Source organism: Mobula hypostoma, chromosome 7 (assembly GCF_963921235.1).
Source record: "Mobula hypostoma chromosome 7, sMobHyp1.1, whole genome shotgun sequence".
NCBI classification, from domain to species: Eukaryota; Metazoa; Chordata; class Chondrichthyes; order Myliobatiformes; family Myliobatidae; genus Mobula; species Mobula hypostoma.
In genome coordinates, this window is record NC_086103.1 from 88,890,468 (window position 1) to 88,914,979 (window position 24,512).

General features: G+C 41.6%; 1 protein-coding gene across 4 annotated transcripts in view; it reads left to right on the plus strand.

Moving 5' to 3' along the window:
* The window catches only part of LOC134348977 (serine/threonine-protein kinase 32A-like), a 343,099-nt gene that overhangs the window by 809 nt on the left and 317,778 nt on the right, over positions 1–24,512 (plus strand). The window lies entirely within an intron of this gene.

Here is a 24,512-nt window from a genome sequence, read left to right on the forward strand (position 1 = left end):
AATTTTAGGCTGCGCTGCGCGGGGAAAGGCAACTTCAGCGGAGTAGTGCCCTTGCGGTGTATAATCCCCCAATAAATAGAATAGTACAGACATTTGGTTTAATTACATCTCTTAGTAGTGTACACAGTCCAATCACAATCAGGGATCAAAACAAAAAAAATCTTTTTAAAAGTCAGCAGATCAGGCAGCATGAGTGAAAATGGAAAAATCAAAGTTTCCGATCAGTCCCGACATCGGAACAGATGAAAGCTCATTGCTCTTGAACCATAATCCTATTTTTCTCGCCCAAAATGCTGCCTAAATTCCTGAATATCTCTAGCATTCTGATTATTTAAATACGCATTTTTAAAAATTTTCAATGTGCTCTTCAGTACGTTTTCTGCAGAGGTTTGCTGTTTTTCAGGAAAATTGGATAATTTCCAATATGTAATAATTTATAAAGAACTTGAAAAATACAATTTCCTACAGCTATCCTCTTTGCCAGTCCGGGTATAGAACATTACAGCACAGGAACAATCTTTCACCCCACAATATTTGTGCCGACCGTGATGCCAATGTAATCTTCTGTGCATGGTCTATATCACCCCATTTCTTATTCTTTAAACCACTGTCACAATTTGTCCAGCGAGAAGAGGTCAGGTACACATGAACAAGCAGAGAACAGAGGGATGTGAACAGATTCAAGAAGTTTGAAGGAATAAGATTGTGTTCTGAGTAGAAAAACTGAAGGTGGTCACGGTATGAAAGTCTGGCAGCTTTCATATAAAGGTCTGGATTTGTGAGGTAAGGAAAGATTCATGTCTTGATAAGGGAAATGGCTACTGGGAATTGAGTAGGAACTGTAGAGGAGTTTTTGTTGCAGTTTAGAATGAAGTGAAGCAGTATATGAAAGATTTTCTCAACAAGAAGGGAATCAAGAAGAGAAATCACGCTAAAAAATGATTAGAAATATGCAGTAAATCGGTCAACCTCTGTGAAGACAGAAACAAAATCAACATTGCAGCCTGCAGGCTTCCTATCTGAACTGGAAATTCCCTTGTTTTAAGCTGCAGAAAAGAAGGCTGGAAGTTTGCTGGATTTTTGGGAAGTGTAATACAAATGACATAAAACCAATACTGAAGGTGGAGAGAGCTTGAAGAAGTGGTCATCATGCTGGAGAACAGATGAACAAAGACAATTCCTGAACTGAGACCTCTGAAGAAAGATTGAGCTGGCTGAGGTTATTTTCTGTACCATATTGAAGGCAGGGCATATAAGGTTATAAAAAAGTATGCACAAAGTCAAAATTTTGGCTGAATTACTGGGCCAATACTCCAGAGACCTAAATTAATACGCTGGGGATACTAGATTCCTTTTTGCCAGTGTGCTGAGTCATTTAAATTGTTAATTAAATAGATCGTGAATTTAAAAAAATCTAATATCAGCAGTGGTGAGAATGAAGTTTACAATAAATCACGTTAAGGAAGAAAATCTGCTTTCTTAGCTCATATAACTTATTTGCAATACAGATCCACCGTGAAGTGGTTGACTTTTAACAGCAATCTCAGAAATTAGCAAGTGCCAAGGATTAGAAATGCCTGTAAATTCACAATTATAGTGAAAGTAAATAAGAAAATATTTGGTGTAGAGTCACAGAACAATATAGTATGGAAACAGGTCATTTGGCCAAACACATCCCTGCCAACAAAACTGTCTATCCAAACTAGTCCCATCTGTCCGCATTTGGCCTATATTCCTCTAGACCAGGGGCCCCTCAGATAATGGTAAGTCTCCATGGCATAAAAAAGGTTGGGAACTCCTGCTGTATGCCTTTCCTACCCATGATCCTGTTCAAATGTCTTTTAAGCATTATAATTCTACTTTCCTCTTGGAAGCTTGTTCCATTGTATCTGCACTAGCGGTATTGACCATGATCACTAGGAATCTCTGCTGCCAACCTTGCTCCTGAAAAGGAGTAGCCTGTGGTACTATCAGCCTTTTGTGAGAGTGGGTTGGAGTATGAACCTGGCACTGGATAGCAACGCCTACCCAAACTCAATGGCACTGCAAAGACTTCCTCAAGAACACCAGAGGACTCGTGGCAAAACGGAAAACCTATTCTGCGGACTCAGCAGCATCTACCTGATGTTGATACGTTGCATTCTACATCATAGTGTCACAGTGGCGGGAGCCTTGGGAGCAGGGGTGGACCCAAATGCAAGACACATCTTATGAGGTTAATTAAATTTAGTTTATTGTTCGATATCAGGAGAGCTAGGCAGGAGTAGGAGTAGTGAACTGGACAAGGACTGAGGACTACCACTAGGCTGGGACCACGGGTCTGGGCCAGGACTTGGAATCGGCTCCCAGAACTAGAGGAGACATGAAGAGGCTTGGGTATGGACTCCGAGCCAGAGACTGGGCAAGGACCCAGCACCTGGGTCTTGCCTCAGGCTCGGAACCCAGAACCAGACATTGACATGACATGGGCTAGGGAGAGGAGGAACATGGGAACACAAAGCCTCGGTCTCGGGAAAGCAGGTACATGGAACCATGGATACATACACAGAACACAGATTCGGGACCCCTCCTTGGGTACAGGACATAGGGCCGGGACTCATGACCCTCCACGGGGCAATGGCAAGACGGCCTGACTTACCCCACGGAGGCGAGGACAAGACAAGACAAGTCATGACTCCCCGCGGGGCAACGGCAAGGTGACCAGACTTACCCCACGGAGGCGAGGACAAGACAAGACAAGACCAACACGAATGAACCCCAGACAGTAGCTATCTAGCTCTGGTGATGGAACTAGACCGAAGTGCAGGCGGGGGCTGCAGACGAGGGCTAGAGGCGAGAGGGGCAGAGCAGGGATTCAGACAAGGGGGTAGGATAGGAATCACAGACTACCAGGGCCAGGACTTGACTCAGAACTGGAAAGCCGCCAAGGCCAGGACTCGACTTGGTGCTTGAATGCCGCCAGGGCCAGGACTCAACTTGGTGCTTGAATGCCGCTAGGGCCAGGACTCGACTTGGAGCCTCTGGGTAGTGGCGAGCTCTCAACTCGGCCCGGGAACAGTAGACAGTGGTTCTTGATTCCCTCCGGCTGGTTAACTGACAGACCCACCTCGGTGAGGAAACTTTGCAGGCTCGCTTTGGCAAGGTAACTTGACAAAGTTGCTCCGATGAGGAAAGGCAAATTACCAGCACTCGCTTCGGGCAGAGACTAGGCTTGCTCCGGCCAGATGACATTGGCACGCCATACCTTGGTGACTTTTCAAACGCTCCCGCGCCGAATGGCTGAAAGCCGGAGACTATAAACTACCGGTTCAGCTGGGTGTTAATTGCCTCTAATCACCAAAGTCGAGGGACACAGGAAAACAGGGAATCAACGGTCCGGATCGTAACATAAAAAGGGTAAATTTAAAGGACCCCGATCCGGACCATGACACCTAGACACCCCTTTTATCATTCCCAGCTTTGTCCTGTTCCATCAGCATTGAAAATACACCAGAAGGCACAGTGATATACAAGAAAAAATAGTGGCCTTGAAAGTTCTTAACATTGACTCACTGAAGCATCATGTCCTAAGGTCAAGCATGAGCGTGGGCTTACCGTGAAGTCTGCCACCGTCTCTCTGCTGATGAATTAGTGTTCGTCTGTCCATGCTGAACATCACCTGTAAAGAAGCAGTGATATTAGAACGAGCACAGGAGTATGTTCCATGTTTATTGCCACATGTGGTTTATTGCAGCATTGTTGACTCAGTTGCCAGAATCCTGAAGGACGTAACTATTATATTCTGTCTAAAATAGCAAGGAAGAAAACCAGTATCAGACAACCTGTTTGACTTGGGCCTCACACATCTACCTGTGTAATGCTTCAATTTATGAAGGAACTAGAATCATTTCTAGCAGCTGCAACACTTGGAAAATTACCCACCCAGATAAATGCCAGTATTACCTGACTAATTACTGTCCTGTCTGATGTTATTCACTTTGATTTGCAGAAGGACTTTGACAAGGTGCTGCACATGAGGCTGCTAAAAAGGATAAGATCACATGATATTACAGGAAAGATACTAGCATGAACAATATTTGTATGACCATATCAGATGCTAGCATGGCTGACCAGCGAGAAGGCAAAGAGAGTTCCATGGAGTTCAGTTTTGGGACCACTTCTTTTCACATTATATGTTAATGATTTGGATGATGGTATTGATGGTTTTGTGGCCATGTTTGCAGATCATACAAAGAAACGAAGAGGGGAAAGCAGAGAGTCTGCTGAATGACTTGTATTGATTAGGAGAATGGGAAAAGAAGTGGCAGATAGAATGAAGTGTATGGTCATACACTTTGGTAGAAGGAATATAGGTATAGACTATTTTCTAAATGATGAGAAAATTCAGAACTCAGAGCTGCAATGGGACTTGGGGATCCTTGTGCAGATTCCTTAAAGGTTAACTTGCAGGTTGAGTCAGTAGTAAGGAAGGCAAATGCAATGTTAACAATCATTTTGAGTGGATTAGAATATAAAAGCAAGGATGTAATGCTTTTGGCCAGACCACATTTGGAGTATTGGGATCAGTTTTGGATCCATTATCCAAGAAAGGATGTGCTAGCATTAGCTAGAGTCCAGAGGAGCCTTATGACAACGACCCCAGGAATAAAGGGGCTAATATATGTGGAGTGTTTGATGGCTCTAGGCCTGTGTTCACTGGAGTTCAGAAGAATGAATGAGGTGGGATCTCATTGAAACCTATTGAATATTAAAAGGCCTAGGTAGAGTGCACATTAACAGTCTGTTTCCTACAGTGGGGGGGGGTGGCGGGGGTCTAGGACCAGAGAACACAACCTCAGAATACAAGGACATCCCTTTAGAACAGAGATGAGGAGGAATTTCAGAGATGAAGGTGGTGAATCTGTGGAATTTATTGTCACAGATGGCTGGGCGGGCCAAGTTATTAGGCATATTTAAAGTGGAGATTGATAGATTCCTGATTTTTTAAGGGCATCAAAAGTTAGGGGAGAAGGCAGGACAATGGTGTTTAGAAGGACAATAAAGCCATAATCTGTCAAGAATGGATTTATGCTGTGAACAGGAGGAGGAGGCCCCATGAACATCTCCATCCTCAATAAAAGCAGGACACTGCACCAAAATGCAAAATACATCCAACCACTAGAATTGCTGAATGATTAACTATTCATCTCCTCTTTGATGGTTATCATTACAGAAGTCTTTCTTTAGCCAAATCAATTCACTCACAAATCTATTGGAAGGATGTTATTAAGCTGGAGAGGATGGCACAAAATATTCATAAGGATGTATTGGGACTGAATAGCTTGAGTTATGAGAAGAGATTGGATAGCTATGTCTGTTTCTGATTTCCCCTGGAACAAAGGAGCCTGAGGGGTGATTTATAGAACTTCATAAAATCATAGGGCATAGATATGGTAGATACCTGCAGTCTTTCTCCCTAGGATAGGAAAGTCTAGGTTTAAAGTGAGAGAGAAAAAATTTAAAGAGAATCAGAGAGGCAAGTATTACTCACAGAGTATTACTCTCTCTCTCCCCTCCCCCTCACTATCGCGCTCTCTCTCTCTCTCTCTCTCTCTCTCTCTCTCTCTCTCTCTCTCTCTATTTCAGACAAGTGTGTAAACCAGATGCAGAAAAAGCTGTCAGCCCAGGGATTTCCCAGTTACAGTGCAAGCCCTGTAAGTTCTGGGGCTTCCCAGTTACAGTGCCAAACAGCCAGTAGCCCAGAACCAGAACCACTTCCAGCAACTGCAGCACTTGCAAAATTACCAGTCCAGATAAATGCCACCCTTATTGACCAATTACTGTCTAATCAGACCATTCACCAGCACAATGAAGAAAGAGTTGTGATAGAAGAACAGTTACTCAGCAGTAATCTGTTTCTGATGTTGAGTTTAGTTTCTGGCAGGATCACCCAACTCCAGGTTGTATGACAGCCTTGATCTGAACATGGGCAGAAGGGCCAAGGATGAGGTGAAGTGAGTCCCCTTATTTAACAATAGCAACGACTGGCTGCTTGTTCTTCTCTAAGTCTCTCATCACCCAGCAGTGGACATTTATCATCATGTGTTAATCGGTTAAGATCCTAGAGTTCTCTATCTAACAGAACTGATTTTTAGGTCTGGACATTGTTTCTTCAGTGTAGTTTACTGGCCTACATATTCTTCACTGTATCGCTCACAATGCATTAGCTTAAGGAGGCATTTGCCCACAGTAAGCACAATAGATAGTTTCTGTGAATTAATGAAGTAATTATATAATAAGTTTTGATAGGAGGGAAATTATTTTCATACATGGATACTGAAGACAAGATTATAGAATAGTAACAATTAAATTTAGTAAGGATTTCAGAGCAAAGTTTAGTAAACAAAAAGGGGTTAGAATATGGGACTTGCTACTGTGTGGAGTGGTTTATGGTGAACAGCATATATGCATCAAATGGGAATCTGGATCAACTCAATGAGGAGAATGCAATAAAGGTCACCTTCACAGGGTTGGATGAGATGGAGAAATCTTATGTCATGTATCAACATTGAAACTGGCCAGTTTTTGTCCATGTCATTTTTAATTGATAAGGTGCACCTTAGCTGGCTAGGCTACCACTTATCACAAACTCCACTGTGTTCTGAATTGAGGGCCATTTCAGAATCAACCATGTTGGGGTTTTGGAGGTTATATAAAGGTTAAACTGGGTAAGAATATCCCTTTTGTTGAAGAACTTTAGTGAAATGGATTGCCTTTCTCAACAATCTAGCAATCTCAGATAGTCCTGACGAAGAGTCTCGGCCTGAAACATCGACTGTACCTCTTCCTAGAGATGCTGCCTGGCCTGCTGCGTTCCCCAGCAACTTTGATGTGTGTTGTCTCAGTTTAATGTCAACATTGCTGAATCTGATTTATTTAATGAACTTGTGTTCTCAAATGGATGTGATGGGATTTGAAATCATCAATACTAATCCATAAAGACAAATGTAGGTCCCCTACAGACAGAAACAGGTGAATTGATTATGGGGAGCAAGGACATGGCAGACCAATTGAATAATTACTTTGGTCCTGTCTTCACTAAGGAGGACATAAATAATCTTCCAGAAATAGTAGGGGACAGAGGGTCCAGTGAGATGGAGGAACTGAGTGAAATACATGTTAGTAGGGAAGTGGTGTTAGGTAAATTGAAGGGATTAAAGGCAGATAAATCCCCAGGGCCAGATGGTCTGCATTCCAGAGTGCTTAAGGAAGTAGCCCAAGAAACAGTGGATGCATTAGTGATAATTTTTCAAAACTCGTTAGATTCTGGGCTAGTTCCTGAGGATTGGAGGGTGGCTAATGTAACCCCACTTTTTAAAAAAGGAGGGAGAGAGAAACCAGGGAATTATAGACCGGTTAGCCTAACATCAGTGGTGGGGAAACTGCTGGAGTCAGTTGTCAAAGATGTGATAACAGCACATTTGGAAAGCGGTGAAATCATCGGACAAAGTCAGCATGGATTTGTGAAAGGAAAGTCATGTCTGACGAATCTCATAGAATTTTTTGAAGATGTAACTAGTAGAGTGGATAGGGGAGAACCAGTGGATGTGGTATATTTGGATTTTCAAAAGGCTTTTGACAAGGTCCCACACAGGAGATTAGTGTGCAAATTTAAAGCACACGGTACTGGGGGTAAGGTATTGAAGTGGATAGAGAATTGGTTAGCAGACAGGAAGCAAAGAGTGGGAATAAACGGGACCTTTTCAGAATGGCAGGCGGTGACTAGTGGGGTACCGCAAGGCTCAGTGCTGGGACCCCAGTTGTTTACAATATATATTAATGACTTGGATGAGGGAATTAAATGCAGCATCTCCAAGTTTGCAGATGACACGAAGCTGGGCAGCAGTGTTAGCTGTGAGGAGGATGCTAAGAGGATGCAGGGTGACTTGGATAGGTTGGGTGAGTGGGCAAATTCATGGCAGATGCAATTTAATGTGGATAAATGTGAAGTTATCCACTTTGGTGGCAAAAATAGGAAAACAGATTATTATCTGAATGGTGGCCGATTAGGAAAAGGGGAGGTGCAACGAGACCTGGGTGTCATTATACACCAGTCATTGAAAGTGGGCATACAGGTACAGCAGGCGGTGAAAAAGGCGAATGGTATGCTGGCATTTATAGCGAGAGGATTCGAGTACAGGAGCAGGGAGGTACTACTGCAGTTGTACAAGGCCTTGGTGAGACCACACCTGGAGTATTGTGTGCAGTTTTGGTCCCCTAATCTGAGGAAAGACATCCTTGCCATAGAGGGAGTACAAAGAAGGTTCACCAGATTGATTCCTGGGATGGCAGGACGTTCATATGAAGAAAGACTGGATGAACTGGGCTTGTACTCTTTGGAATTTAGAAGATTGAGGGGGGATCTGATTGAAACGTATAAAATCCTAAAGGGATTGGACAGACTAGATGCAGGAAGATTGTTCCCGATGTTGGGGAAGTCTAGAACGAGGGGCCACAGTTTGAGGATAGAGGGGAAGCCTTTTAGGACTGAGATTAGGAAAAACTTCTTCACACAGAGAGTGGTGAATCTGTGGAATTCTCTGCCACAGGAAACAGTTGAGGCCGGTTCATTGACTATATTTAAAAGGGAGTTAGATATGGCCCTTGTGGCTACGGGGATCAGGGGGTATGGAGGGAAGGCTGGTGCAGGGTTTTGAGTTGGATGATCAGCCATGATCATAATAAATGGCGGTGCAGGCTCGAAGGCCCGAATGGCCTACTCCTGCACATATTTTCTATGTTTCTATAACCTACTGTAATTTTGTATTCATCATAGGTGGAGGTTGGTGGTGGTAAACTCCAGCAGTTGGGGGACAAAATAAATTCATACATTCCCAAATACAATTTGTATAATTATGTAAATATGTATAACTCTGTCATACTGTTGACTTTTTCTGGGATAATCCATTTGTTATAATGTGAATGTGAGAAATGTAAAACGAAGCTGGAAGTCTCTGATATAATCTCACTTTCCTGGCTCACTAAGTATTTCACATTTTTGGGCAACAGTACAAAACTATAGCTTTTTCTCTCTCGTTTTGAAAAACTATTGCTTCTATGTGATGTGGATAATGTCATCAGAACTGATGTTAGTTTTCTGAAACTGCCCCCATAGATGGGGTTTAACCCCGTCTCTGTCCCCATAGATGGGGTTTAACCCCGTCTCTGTCCCCATAGATAGTGCTTAACCCCGTCTCTGTCCCCATAGATAGTGCTTAACCCCGTCTCTGTCCCCATAGATGGTGCTTAACCCTGTCTCTGTCCTCATATATAGTGCTTAACCCCGTCTGTCCCCATAGATGGTGCTTAACCCCGTCTCTGTCCCCATAGATGGGGTTTAACCCCGTCTCTGTCCCCACAGATGGGGTTTAACCCCATCTCTGTCCCCATAGATAGTGCTTAACCCCGTCTCTGTCCCCATAGATAGTGCTTAACCCCGTCTCTGTCCCTATAGATAGTGCTTAACCCCGTCTCTGTCCCTATAGATGGGGTTTAACCCTGTCTCTGTCCCCATAAATAGTGCTTAACCCCGTCTCTGTCCTCAGAAATAGTGCTTAACCCCGTCTCTGTCCCCATAGATGGTGCTTAACCCCGTCTCTGTCCCCATAGATGGGGTTTAACCCCGTCTCTGTCCCCATAGATGGGGTTTAACCCCGTCTCTGTCCCCATAGATGGGGTTTAACCCCGTCTCTGTCCCCATAGATAGTGCTTAACCCCGTCTCTGTCCCTATAGATTGTGCTTAACCCCGTCTCTGTCCCTATAGATGGGGTTTAACCCTGTCTCTGTCCCCATAAATAGTGCTTAATCCTGTCTCTGTCCTCATAGATAGGGTTTAACCCTGTCTCTGTCCCCATAGATGGGGTTTAACCCTGTCTCTGTCCCCATAGATAGGGTTTAACCCTGTCTCTGTCCTCATAGATAGTGCTTAACCCTGTCTCTGTCCCCATAGATAGGATTTAACCCTGTCTCTGTCCTCATAGATAGTGCTTAACCCTGTCTCTGTCCTCATAGATAGTGCTTAACCCTGTCTCTGTCCCTATAGATAGTGCTTAACCCTGTCTCTGTCCTCATAGATAGTGCTTAACCCTGTCTCTGTCCCCATAGATAGTGCTTAACCCTGTCTCTGTCCCTATAGATAGTGCTTAACCCTGTCTCTGTCCCCATAGATAGTGCTTAACCCTGTCTCTGTCCTCATAGATAGTGCTTAACCCTGTCTCTGTCCTCATAGATAGGGTTTAACTCTGTCTCTGTCCTCATAGATAGGGTTTAACCCTGTCTCTGTCCCCATAGATAGGGTTTAACCCTGTCTCTGTCCTCATAGATAGTGCTTAACCCTGTCTCTGTCCCTATAGATAGGGCTTAACTCTGTCTCTGTCCCTATAGATAGTGCTTAACCCTGTCTCTGTCCCTATAGATAGGGCTTAACTCTGTCTCTGTCCCTATAGATAGTGCTTTTTATTTCAGATTTTCAAAGTCTGTTGTTTTCTATATTTATTAACCATCCTTTATTTTCCCACACTGTGTGCTTTTCTGCACCATTTCATACTTTAGTATTGAATCAAGTACATTGATGTGTCTGGTCTCACGTGCAGGCATGAGATTGGCAGGTTTCCTTTCCTTATGGACTTGATGGATTTTCATAACAATCTGTGGGCAGTGTCATTGATACGAGCTTTTTCTCCAGACTTATTAATTATTTGAAAGTAAATTTCCAAGCTGCCATGAGTGGGATTCAAATTAATTTCTTTAGATTAATGCTCAGTCTTCTAGATAGCAGTTCAATGATTTAATGACTACTTTCCTAATAGTCGCTATGGCCTTTAATTAATGAAGTACAACTTTGTGGAGATAATTTCAGGATTTTTAATCAGGTCGTAAAAAAACACTGCAGGTAATGTAATATGAAACTAAACCAGTAACTACTGGAGCTACTCAGCAGGTCAGGCATTATCTGTGGTGAGAGGGGAACAAAGCTACTGAGCTAGTGGGGAGAGAGAGAATCTCACTGATGATAATGCTATTGAATTAGATTGAAAGCTATTTCAATTGATAGGTAATGTAACTTTTGTTGGAAAAAGCAATTGCCTTGCATCTTTATAGCAGAAGTAAGCCCCTGTCTGAATGCTGCAGGTCTTGCTCTGTGCGGCTATCATCCGACCATATTTGGATTGTTTTGTCTGAGCGAAATTGAATGTGGCACAATCACAAGGACACTTAAATCATTAGCAAGAGGTGCAGTTGGTTCTCAACCAGAGGCTCACAAGGCCTTTTCTGTCTTTAGTACTCCAAACTATTTTTTGATGTCATATTAAATTGGCTAGAGACTGTCTTTTGTCATGATGGAGATTTCAGAAGAAAGCCAAGGGGAATCAGCCATTCAACCCTTCAGGCTGACTAGGTTTGAAAACGCTTCAGCCTTATCTTTGGTGCATAATGATCCCATTAGCACATCCGATTTTATGAAAGAAGGAAGGTTATTGATAAAAACTGCAACATGGTTGCCAGTGATCATAAGACAGGGCAGCAGAATTAGGCCATTCGGCCCATTAAGTATAGTCCACCATTGACTATTTATTATCCCTCTCAAACCCATTGTCCTGTCTTCTCTCCATAACCTTTGACACACTTACTAATCAAGAACCTATCAAACTCTGCTTTCAATATACCCAATATCTTGGCCTCCACAGCAGTCTGTGGCAGTGAATTCTACAGATTCATTACCCTTTGCCTAAAGAAATTCCTTCTCATCTCTTTTCTAAAGAGACAGAATACCTTCAGAAGGTGATGTCTCAAAAAGGCAGCATCCATCATTAAGGACCCTCATCACCCAGTACGTGCCCTCTTCCCATTTCTACCATCAAGGAGGAGGTACAGGACCGTAAAGACACACACTCAACGATTCAGGAACAACTGCTTCGCCTCCACCATCAGATTTATAAACGGACAATGAACCCATGAACAATAACTCAGTTTTTTCCCCTCTCTTTTTGCACTACCTTACTGAACTTAATATTCTTTTTTAATATATACTTATTGCAATTAATAGTTTATTATGTATTGCAATGTACTGCTGTCACAAAAGAACAAATTTCATGACTTGTGCCAGTGATATTAAACCTGGTTTTGACTCTGATTGTGTATTGAAGCTGTGCTTTCTGGTCCTGGACACTCACTATAGAAAATATCCTCTCCAGGTCCACTTTGTCCGGGCCTTTCAATGTGATCTCCTCTCATTGTTCTAAACACCAGCAAGTAGAGGTCCCGAGCCATCAAATGCTACTCATATATTAAAACTTTCATTCCCAGGATCATTCTCATAAACTTCTTCTGCTCACACATCTTTTCATAGATATGGGGCCTGTGACAAGAATACACATAGATTAAGATGTTAGCTGTCCTGTGCTGGCACCAGTGGAATCAGCAGTTGGTCTGCCACCTGTCTTCAGGAGAGAGAGAGATAAGGAAAACAATGGAGCAGCATTTGGAAATGTTAATGAAGGGACGGGAGAGAGAGTAACAGAAGGAGAGAGCTGTCAAAAGCTGCTCCCCCTTTGAACCCTGAACTGTTTGAAGTGATGGACAGGCGATACCCCAGCAGGAGGATAAAAAGGGACAGGTTCGCTAAGGCAGGACACACACGACACCCGAGGTAACAAGACCCTGAAAGCAGTGCGCCTCTCACAAGTCGGTGGAAAGTATCGGGCCATAAACGCACAGGGTGGAAAGGCACGATCGGCGGGAACCTGGTGTGTGCCCACCCTTGCCTGGATGCCAGGTTCAGCGCAGGGAAACGATCGTATCTGGAAATGGAGGGGTCACGGTCGGTGACCTCAGATGACATTACAAAGGACTCGCCCGACAGCTGACTGTGAAGGTCTGTGTGGAAGCCGTTTTGAATATTCATTCGTTTTTGCTCTCTCTCTCCTTCCCCCCACCGTCCATTGCCACGGCAGTGATTACTGCGAACTGAACTGAACTAAATTGAACTGAACTTTGCGTCACTTTGAAACTGGTCATTTACCCCTAGACAACGATAGAGCTTGATTGATCCTGTTATCTGAATTCTGTGTACATGTATGTTTATCATTGCTGAACTGTTGCATTCATTATCCTTTTGATTAGAGTACTGTGTTGCTTGTTTCTTTAATAAAACTTTCTTAGTTCTAGTAATCCAGACTCCAACTGAGTGATCCATTTCTGCTGGTTTGGCAACCCAGTTACAGGGTACGTAACAGGCCCAAAACTGCTCACAATACTCCAAATGTAATCTAATCAATTCCTTATAATGTCCAGCATTACATCCTTGCTTTTATATTCTAGTCCTCTCAAAATGAATTCTAACATTGCATTTGCCTTCCTTACTATTGGCTCAACCTTCGAAGTTAGCCTCTAGGAAATCCTGCACTAGGATTCCCAAGTTCTTTTGCATCTGCGATTTCAGAATTTACTCCTCATTTAGAAAATAGTCTGCACCTTTATTTTTTCTATCAAAGTACATGACTATACACTTCTGTACACCTCTTTTTCCATTCTTCTAAAACTTGAGGGCATATGAATATGCTGGGCCTCAAAATTAACCCAATTGAACAGGTCAGAGGCTGGTGCCCCAAAACATGACTCACCTCTTGACTGGTGAAAGCCTTTCTGCCCTCTACAAGGTACAAATGCAGCTCAAGCAACACTCAAGAAACCAAGGAGAGGCAGATTGCTTGACTGTTACCCCCTCCACCGTCACATTTGGAAATGGAAGTGTGGACAGACAGGATTGGTAGCTGATACACAAGGGCAGCACACAGGCCCGGCATTCAGTTGTCATTAACTGCCATTCCAAAAAGCTTTGATCATGAACTTGCTGTTACTGAATGTCCTATATATGTTTTCTCGAGAGGACTGCTTTTTTGAAGTATGCAAAAGAAAACAGGATCATCCAAGTGTGGGACAGTCCCAGGTGACAACAGAGAGAAAGGTCTGGGCATCAGGAGTCAGATGTTGGATAGGGTCCAGATATCTTGTCAAATTTCATTTGCGTGTGGACCTGAAGTGTTCAGGTAAGCAATTATATTGAAAGTTACCTGCTGTAGTTAGGATCTGTTCTGGCGGCCTCCGTAAGGCAGAGGTGCTGGGGATTGACTAACATTAAATATCTCACAGCTTCCTGTATAAAGCTAATCATCCAAATCTTTTAAAACAACAGAAAGAGAAAAATACATTGAAATTTCCAGCAAAATATACTATGGTTATGTTATAATTAGTGTAAATAATCATGAGTAGAATGCCCAGGTTGAATTTTCAGAATGGTGCGATTTTAATTGCATTCCACTCTTGGGGCAAAATAAAACCAATCTTTAAATGCCTTATAAAATGCAGGTGTCATTATCTTCTACATCTGTGTGTCCAAACCGTATACAATAGATGAAATATTATATAATACAACTAGGCAATGAGCTGAAATAGCTGCAGCATCTTCGTACTGCTGGCAGATGAATGGAAACATGAGGATTACATTGTCTTAAAGTATACATTATATATGTATACCCTGGTTTAAGACCATGCTTTATTTTATTAATACAGTTATGCTGTTAAGTATTTTATTTTCAGCAGATTTTCTCAAAATGCAAGAAATGTTCCTATAATTACATTATACAATCGAGTATTTCATTTTCGCTGTTTAAAATAAAAATTCTGTGATTAAATTAAGCTTGTTGAATTAGCCAATAGGATTTGCCTGCTTACCATTTTTAGAGAGAGCGCGGGAAAAGGACGAGGAGATTTTTTTCTCTAAAAGCACGGGATCAAAGGAGGATAGAAATGGACAATGAATATCAGAGAAGAACACAGTGAAACGCTCACAGAACCCATTTGGAAGGACAGGTACTGATGCTTGAAAATTCCCATGCAGACAAAGGTCTCATGGAGAATGTGCAAATGACTTTTAGTTAGCTGATTCACACACGACGTTGAAGAAAGTTCGATATTTTTTCCTTGGACGTTGCGTTTGTGATGATTTGTTTCCTGGGACAGGTTTTTCAGCACAAAAACGTTTCATGTGAGTAAACTGGATAGATTTCACAACAAGAGCTCCAACCATTCCGTGCACCATATAAGCTATTATATATATGATGGGCCTGCTCTTTATTTTGTATTATACAGTATTATCATCTTTATTTTACTTTAAACATTTTTGTCAATACTTTTTCGATCTAAGTTTATATTGGTGGGAGTTAAATTATTGTTTCCTGGGTGTGGCGGTGTTCATACAGTAACCGCTTTTGTTTTCCCTTGGAAGGAACATACAAACTTTTATGCTTAGAACCATAGAACATTACAGCACAGAAACAGGCCTTTTGGCCCTTCTTGGCTGTGCCGAACCATTTTTCTGCCTAGTTCCACTGACCTGCACCTGGATCATATCCCTCCGTACACCTCTCATCCATGTACCTGTCCAAGTTTTTTTTAAATGTTAAAAGTGAGCCCACATTTACCACTTCATCTGACAGCTCATTCCACACTCCCACCACTTTCTGTGTGAAGAAGCCCCCCCTAATGTTCCCTTTAAACTTTTCCCCCTTCACCCTTAACCCATGTCCTCTGGTTTTTTTCTCCCCTTCCCTCAGTGGAAAAAGCCTGCTTGCATTCACTCTATCTATACCCATCATAATTTTATATACCTCTATCAAATCTCTCTTCATTCTTCTACGCTCCAGGGAAGAACGTGTAAACACAAAATCATATTTACCTTATATGTTTATTTAATGGAAATGACCTCTTTCGTCATAATTCCCATGCATTGTCGAGTTATGGAGCAGTGAGGTTGAACTCACAGCAATAGCTAACTCATTATGAGCCTACGGTGAGTGGGTTACATATACAACTTATTAGTGGTGTTGTGGAGTTTTAAAATCATTCCCTCCATTGACCCATGAATAATTCCTGAAACATACCTTCTTATTTTCATGATCAGTTGGAGTCCAACCCATAACAATTGTGTTAAGTGGTGCTTTTAGTTGTCTGTTGTGACTCAGTTGGTAGCACTCTAAGCAGGAAGCATGTGCATTCCAATTCCAAGAGACAGCATGAGAAGGTACAAATTCTTCCCCTCACTTCATGAACTACCAAGTTGACAGTAATGCCTTCAAAAAAAAAGTAGAAATTGAATCGATTTATTTTGTCTAATATGGTTCATAATTATAAGTTTTAACTGAACAGAAATGCATTACATAGTACATGGTAAAATCCCGTAGCTGGCAGTCAGAATACAATAACAGAATTCAGATAAAATGTTTAAAGTACTAAAGATAATTTAGGCAACACTCATGAATCAACTGACAAAGCTCCTTGTAAAGTTTAATGGTGGTTAGCAGACCAATTACCATCACCTACTGAGTAGGACTGTGGAGCAAAGAGACAGGATGTATACCCCACCCCACAAAAAAAATCAAGAAGTCAATAAGGCACTTATATATATTACAATGGCAGTGATATCCTAACAAACTTTACATGTTTAAAAATTGTTCCTGTCCCAAGTTAAGTCAAGTTCATCGTCATTTAACTCAACTTTTTAAGTCAACAAGACAACTTTTCTCCAGATCAGGGTGTAAAGTACAGTAGTACAAGTAACATACATATAACACACAATAGCTTAAGAAAGTAAGAATAAAATCGACAAGCAAATTATGCATAAATAAACAAAGTAAAGTGCATAAAGTAAATATTGTCGGGTACAGAACAAACTCTTTGAAACCGAAGCGGCGGGGAGTTGAGAATCCCAATGGCTTGAGGGAAAAAGCTGTCTCTCCTCCTGACTGTTCTTGTCTTTATGCATCGGAGTCTCCTGCCTGATGGTAGGAAGTCAAAGAGGATGCTAGATGGATGGGTGGGATCCTTGGTAATACTAAGGCTCTGTGTACGATAAATGTCCCTTGATGGATGGTAGTGCTGTTCTCTCAGTCCTTCATAGGGACTTCCAGTCTGATGCTCTGCTGCTCCCATACCAGATAGAGATGCAGCTTATTAGGATGCTCTCCATGGTGCTCCTGTAAAATTCTTTTGGGGTGGGGGAGCCTTGCTTGCTTCAATCTCCTTGGTAAAAACCAAGGAGGAGAGACAAAAAGGGTATACTGGGACCAGACCCCATGTTAACAACCCAAGATATTATGGCCATTTATTTCCCATCCATCCAATGTTTCATTAGCAGTTTGAAGAGATTTGATATGTCAACAAAAACACTCAAAAACTTCTATAGATGTACCGTGGAGAACGTTCTGACAGGCTGCATCACTGTCTGGTATGGGGGGTGGGGGGGGAGCTACTGCACAGGACCGAAAGAAGCTGCAGAGGGTGGTAAATTTTAGTTGGCTCCATCTTGGATACTAGACTACAAAGTACCCAGGGTATATTCAAGGAGAAGTGTCTAAGAAAGGCAGAGTCCATTATTAAGGACCTCCAACACCCAGGGCATGCCCTTTTCTCACTGTTACCATCAGATAGGAGGTACAGAAGCCTGAAGGCACACACTCAACGATTCAGGAACAGCTTCTTCCGCTTTGCCATCCAATTCCTAAATGGACATTGAACCATGAACACTACCTCACTTTCTAAAAATATGTATTACTTTTGTTTTTGCACAATTTTTAATCTATTCAATATACATATACTGTAATTGATTTATTTATTTTTCTTCAATGTTACGTATTGCATTGAACTGCTGCTAAGTTAATAAATTTCATGACACACGCCGGTGATAATAAACCTGATTCTGATTCTGATTCTGAAAACTGAGGACCTTATGAATGCAACTCCTAACTCTCTACTAGCATTGCCAATATTGGATGACCATCTTTGTGTCCTATTATGTTAACCCAATTGTTAACATTAACCTGCGTAGATATGAAGGTACATCGCTCATTTCTACCAGGAATGCTGAAATTGGGAATGATTTAATAGCACCAAAACATGATCTTAATGCTTGAGCTTCAATTTTATCTAAAGGCGCTAAGACCCATTGTTAACAAAGTAAGCTCGGGGTAGTAAATGTGATTTAAATGAGTCACGAACACTAATGAGGTGAACAAGGTGAGTTCAGTATGGGGCTAATTTAAATGTAATCACTTTAAACTGGAGATAATAAAGTTATTTCTCCATTATCATAATGCTTCCAGTATGATTAGTGCCACATAAATTGGGTGACAAGTTGATTTATTAACTGTGATTATTGCTTGTCTCTATGGGTTATTCAATGTTTATGCCTTTTGTCAAGGACCTTCATTAGAGCTTGCCCTACTTCTCAATGAATCAGGATTGAAAGGCCTTAATTATCATTCAGTGTAAACACTATATATTCTTACTTCATCCCACTGTACCGTGAGGGAAACTTGGGAGTTGCTAACTCACAATTCCTGAGTGTTCTGCTGATTTTGCTATAATCAAACCTTGGAGTTAATTACAAACTCAACCCCAAATTCCAGACCCTGGGAGTCACATCTTCTGCAACTGGACCCTTGACTTACTGGCCAACAGACCGAAATCAGTAAGGATAGGCAGCAACACCTCCAGCATGATTATTCTAAACTCTGGTGCTCTATATCCTTAGCCCCCTATTCCACTGACTATACACTCATGACTGAGTGGCCAGATTCTGCTCTAACTCTGTCTACAAGTTTGCAGATGATACCACTGCCATGGGCCGTATCTCAAAGAACTATGAGTTGGAATACAGGAAGGAGATAGAGAGTTTAGTAACATGGTGTCATTTTTCCCTCAATGTCAACAAAACAAAAGAGCTGGTCATTAATTTCAGGAAAGGGTGGGGCTTCTCTTCATCAATGGTGTTGAATTTGAGGGCTTCAAGTTCCTAGGAATGAACATACTGTAACTATAGCCTGTCCTGATCCAACTATGTAAACACTATGGCCAAGAAAGCTCACTGATGTCTCGACTTCTCAGGAGGTTAAAGAAATTTGGCATGTCACTGTTGACCCTTACCAATTTTTATCGATGCACCCTGAAAAGTATCCTATTTGGACACTGAACAGCTTGGCATAGCAACTACACTGAACATCATGGAAACACATTTCCCCTCTAAGGATTTTGTCTGTACATCTCACTAGTTCAGTAAAAGAGCCAGCATAATCAAAGATGAAACCATCCCAGATGTTCTCTCTTCTCCCCTTTTCCTTTGAACTAAAGATGTAAAAGTTTAAGAGCTTGTGTCAAGGACAGCTGTACTTTATAAGACTATCCCTAGTTCAGTAAAATAGACTCTCGACCTCACAATCTATCTCCTCATAATCTTGCACTTTATTGTTTACCTACACTGCAGTTTCTCTGCAAGTGTTACATTTTATTCTGCATTGTTATTGTTTTACCTTGTTCTACCTGAATGCACTGTGTAATGAGTTGATCTGTACGCAAGACGAGCATTTCACTGTATCTTGGTACACGAGACAGTAATAAACCGATTCCAATACCAATTGCATCACTGCCTGGTTCGGGAATTGCACTGTCTCGGATCGCAAGACCCTGCAGTGGATAGTGAGGTCAGCTGAGAAGATCATCGGGGTCGGTCTTCCCGCTATTACAAACATTTACACCACACACTGCACTCGTAAAGCTAACAGTGTTGTGAAGGACCCCACGCAACCCTCATACAAACTCTTCTCCCTCCTGCCATCTGGAAAAAGGCACAGAAGTATTCAGGCTCTCACGACCAGACTATGTAACAGTTTCTTCCCCCAAGCCATCAGACTCCTCAATACCCAGAGTCTAGGCTGCCATCTACATCATTTATTATTATATTGTAATTTGTCCTCTACTGTGCCTATTGTCTTGTTTATTAATTATTGTACTGCCCTGCAGTGTTTTGTGCACTTTATGTAGTCCTGTGTAGGTCTGTAGTCTAGTGTAGTTTTTATGTTGTCTTACATAGTCTAGTGTAGCCTTGTGCTGTCTCACATAGTCTAGTGTAGTTTTGTGTTGTTTCATGTAGCACCAGGGTCCTGGAGAAACGTTGTTTCATTTTTACTGTGTACTGTACCAGCAGCTTATGGTCGAAATGACAATAAACTTGACTTGACTTGACTTGACAATGTGTGTTACCATGCTTTGCAGATTAAAGTCCCAAATCTGCCTCCTTGCATCCACTGCTGCAATAAATTAATGTTACCCTTAATATTCCCAGTTTCAGTGCATTATTTCATTCTGACTTAATATAGTACAATATAGGCACTCCACAGAATACATAGGGTCTGTCCCTGAGAACTGTCTGCAAACTGAATCTTCCACAAGTTGGAAAGGAACATAAGTGGGGTGGTATGGCCGAGTGGCAATTAGCATAACACTATTACAGCACCAGCAGCCTGGCTTCAATTTAGCCACTATCTGTACGGAGTTTGTAGTTCTCCCTGTGATCATGAGGGTTTCCTCCGGGTATTCCAGTTTCTTCACACATTCCAAAGATGGGTTGCAAGGGCCTGTTACCATGGTGTTGTTAAATAAATAAATTAAACAATTACTCAGTGAGGGAAAACATCTCCAGTCTGTCCACATGACTGAAGTCTCTCATCTCTAGAATCATTTTAATAAATCACTCTCTGTCTTGTTTTTATCTGTTTTCTAACTGTGGCACCCAGAATTGGACATAGCACTCCAGTGTTTTAACTTGACTTGCCTAGTTTTGTTCCATATTCCTCTAATTATAATGCCCATGATCCATATGTTTTCATGATTCTATCCTGCTGTTAGAAGACCCTTATACAATAAAAAGGAACTCCTGATTCACCGAGAGGATTTCCTGCTGGTCAATTTTGATTGCACTCCCCATTCCCATCCCGACATGTCGGTCAATGGTTTCTTTACTGCCATGATGAGGCCACACTCAGGGTGAGGAGCAACACCTCATATTTTGTTTGGGTAGTCTCCAACCTGACAGCATGAACATTGATTTCACCAGCTACTGGTCATTTCTCCCTCTTCCTCCTTCCCTCCTTTACCAATCCCCATTCTGGTTCCCCTCTTACCCCTTCTTTTCTCACCAGCCTATCACCTCTCTCTGGTGTCCTTTTTCCTTCCTTTTTTCTCATGATCCACTCTCCTATCAGGCTGCTTTTGCTTCAACCTTTTCAACCTAGCATCTCTCGAGCTTCTCATTTCATCCTCTTCCCCCACGCACCTACCTTCTCACTTACTTGGCTTCACCAATCACCTTCCAGCTTTTACTCCTTCCCCTTCCTCCACGTTCTTATTCTGGCATCTTCCTCTTTCCTTTCCAGTCCTGATGAAGAGCTTCAGCCCTGGTGGTGTAAGTCCTGAGGCTCCTGTAGCTTCTTTCTGATAGCAGCAGCGAGAAGAAAGCATGTTCTGGATAGTGGGGGTCCTGATGAGGAAAGTTCCTTTTCTGTGATGACACTCCATGTAGATGTGCTCAATGGTGGGACAGGCCCTTGATGGACTGGGCTTTATCCACTAATTTTTTTGTGGGATTTTCTATTCAAAGCCATTGGTGTTTCCATACCAGGCAGTGACACAGCCAGTCATTATACTCTCCATTACATATCTAGAAGTTTGTCAAAGATTTAGATGTCATGCTTCGCAAACTTCTAAGGAAGTAGAGGCACTGCCATGCTTTCTTTGTAATTACACTTGCGTTCTGGGCCCAGGACTGGTATAATTGAAGCAGGTGGGTAACTTGGATTACAGAAGTGAAAAGGAAAAGATCTCAGTAGACGCTCTGGCCAGTTGATCTACACAGGTCTTCAGTACTCGGCTAGGTATGCCATTTGGACCGGATGCTTTCTGTAGTTTCAGCCTCCTGAAGGATACTCTCACATTGGGCTGAGACACTAAAATCACAGGGTCAAATCATTGGGGACTGTGGGAGTCCATGTTTGATAGCCAAAGTGAGTATAGAAGGCATTGTGCTCATCTGGAAGTAAAGACCTAATCTATTCTCACTCACACATGTCCATCAATTTCCCCTTTGATTATTTTGCCATTAATCTTCACTGTAGATTAATTTAACCATCTATTTAACTAACCCTCATGTCTTTCTGATTTTGGAAGAAATCCATGTGTTCACAGAGAAAAATATGAAAACTTTAATAGACAACAGCCAAGCACAGAATCAGACCTGGGTTCTTGGAGCTGTGAGGCAGCAGCTCTACCTGCTGTGCTAAATTGAATTGAGAGCTGACCGATTTTTAGCATTGACAAAACTTGATTGCTTCAAAATCCTCTGGCAACAAGTTACAAATGTAAGTGCTATTGTTGGATTTGTGCAGTGTAATGCTAGTTAACACTAGGTGCAATAATGAGGAATTGTTGCATGGGCTAGATTGTAATCTTACCATTCATGCTGATCTGTCCTGGGCTCAACTCTCTGTGCCAGATTCTCAGTGTCCTCAATCCTCTCATGTTTCAAAATATTACCTACCTCCCATTAAACATGTCCAATGATCTTGCTATCAAAACTCTAATGGGCAGATAATTCCAGAGATTCACCATTCCTTTTAAGAAGAAACTTACATGTACCTAAGTTTTCAATGACCTGTCACTTATCTTGAAACTATGTCCCTTGTTCAAGACTCTTGCAATATTGAAAACATCAAAATATCCACCCTGTCATGCCCATTAGAATCTAACATGCTTGAATAAAAGCTCCTCTTATTCAATAGCCCCTCTTATTTAAAAGGACCTTTTAAACTCCAATGAATGCAGACCCAAACTGTTTGGCCTCTCTTGATGGGACATTTCTTTCAGCCCAGAAATTGGCTGTGTGAGTTTCATGTGGACTGTCTCTAATGTTACTATTTCTTTTCCAAAGTAATTGGAACAAATTTAGTTCAGTAGACCAGTCATGGGTTCATCACTACCCTGTATATTGATCCTCCGTGAAAATGTTGAGTCTTGTACATTGTGAAATTCAGTAATACATGGCAAGATACTTTGTCATACATTATTAAACTTCACAATATACAAGACTCAATATTTGTCACTTTCCGTCATGTGGAGACCTGAAAATTGGTGTGAGAAAATTAGTTTTCTAGATTAATAAGGTGTGTTAAATAATTATATGGATTAAATTTGAAACCTGATTGTTCTTTAAGGGCTGTCTGTCTGTCCTTTCTCTTCATCTGGTTACTCTATCCCATCTTCCTGATTACAGTCTTTCTACCCACATCCTGCCATTTTCTTATAGTCTTGCTTTGTCCCTCACTCTTTCCCTCCCTCCCACCCTGACCTGCTATGCCCCAACCACGTCTTGCATTCTACCTTTTCCAAATCAAAACCATATTTTGTTCCCTCAGAGCTAGATTAACTTTCCACCTGGTCAGTAATATTTGAAGCACATTATTCACCCCTGTACAACCCATGGAATCAGTTGGATCATAAGTTGGTAAATTGACTTATTGTTGTCCCATGTACCGAGGTGCAGGGGAAAACTTGTCTTGCACACCATCCATACATGTCAATTCATTACAAAACAATGCATTGAGCAACTACAAGGTAAAGCAATAACAGAATGCAGAATAAGGTGTTACAGTTACAGAGGGTGCAGTGCAGGTAGACAATAAGGTACCAGATCACAACAAAGTAGTTCCTTCTTTGTTTGTAATTTATTTTTTTATTGAAGTTCATCATCAAACAAACATTTCCATAAGATGTATTTCAGAAATTGTACATATGTGTCATATAATCACATTTGCCACAAATCTCCACATAATATTTATCTGAGGTACACACCTATAGAAAAGAGAGGAAAGAAAGGACAAGCGAAAGGGGAAAACTATGTACAAGGAGAGAGTGATCTTTTTTTTACAACATATTCATTGACTTGTGAGAATCAAATTAGGCCTCTGAGGTGTTATGTACTTGAACCATGTTTCCAAGTATGAATCAAATTGTTCCAACTTCTGATTAACAGATGCTGTTATCTTCTCCATTTTGTAAATGTCCATTGTAATTTCCATCCATACATTTAAAGTTGGGCTCTCCTGTGATAACCATTTCCTCGTAAGGGTCTTTTTACCAGCCACCAGCAGTATATTCATTTATTTATCTTTTTTCAACCATTCTTGAGGTATATACCCAAAATATATGGTCTTAGCTTCTCAGGGTATTTCACATTTAAAAATGTCTTGTAGGGCATTGTGTATCCCACTCCAATAGTCTTTGATAATGGGGCAATCCCAGAAAACATGATAATAGTTTGCATTTTGATTTCCACAATTTCTCCAGCAAACAGGGAGGTTACTATCATAATGGGATTTCTGAGAGGGTGCAATAAAATATCTTACCAAATTTTTACCCGAACTCCCTCCATTTCTGTGAACTGGTACACTTCCATTGATACCTCCATATTATTGTCCATTCTTCCTCAGATATAATTATCCCTCCTTCCTTCTCCCATTTTGTTCTAATATATGAAGTCAAATGTGTTTTAAGATTTGACAAACCCTTATACCTGCTTGAAATGATT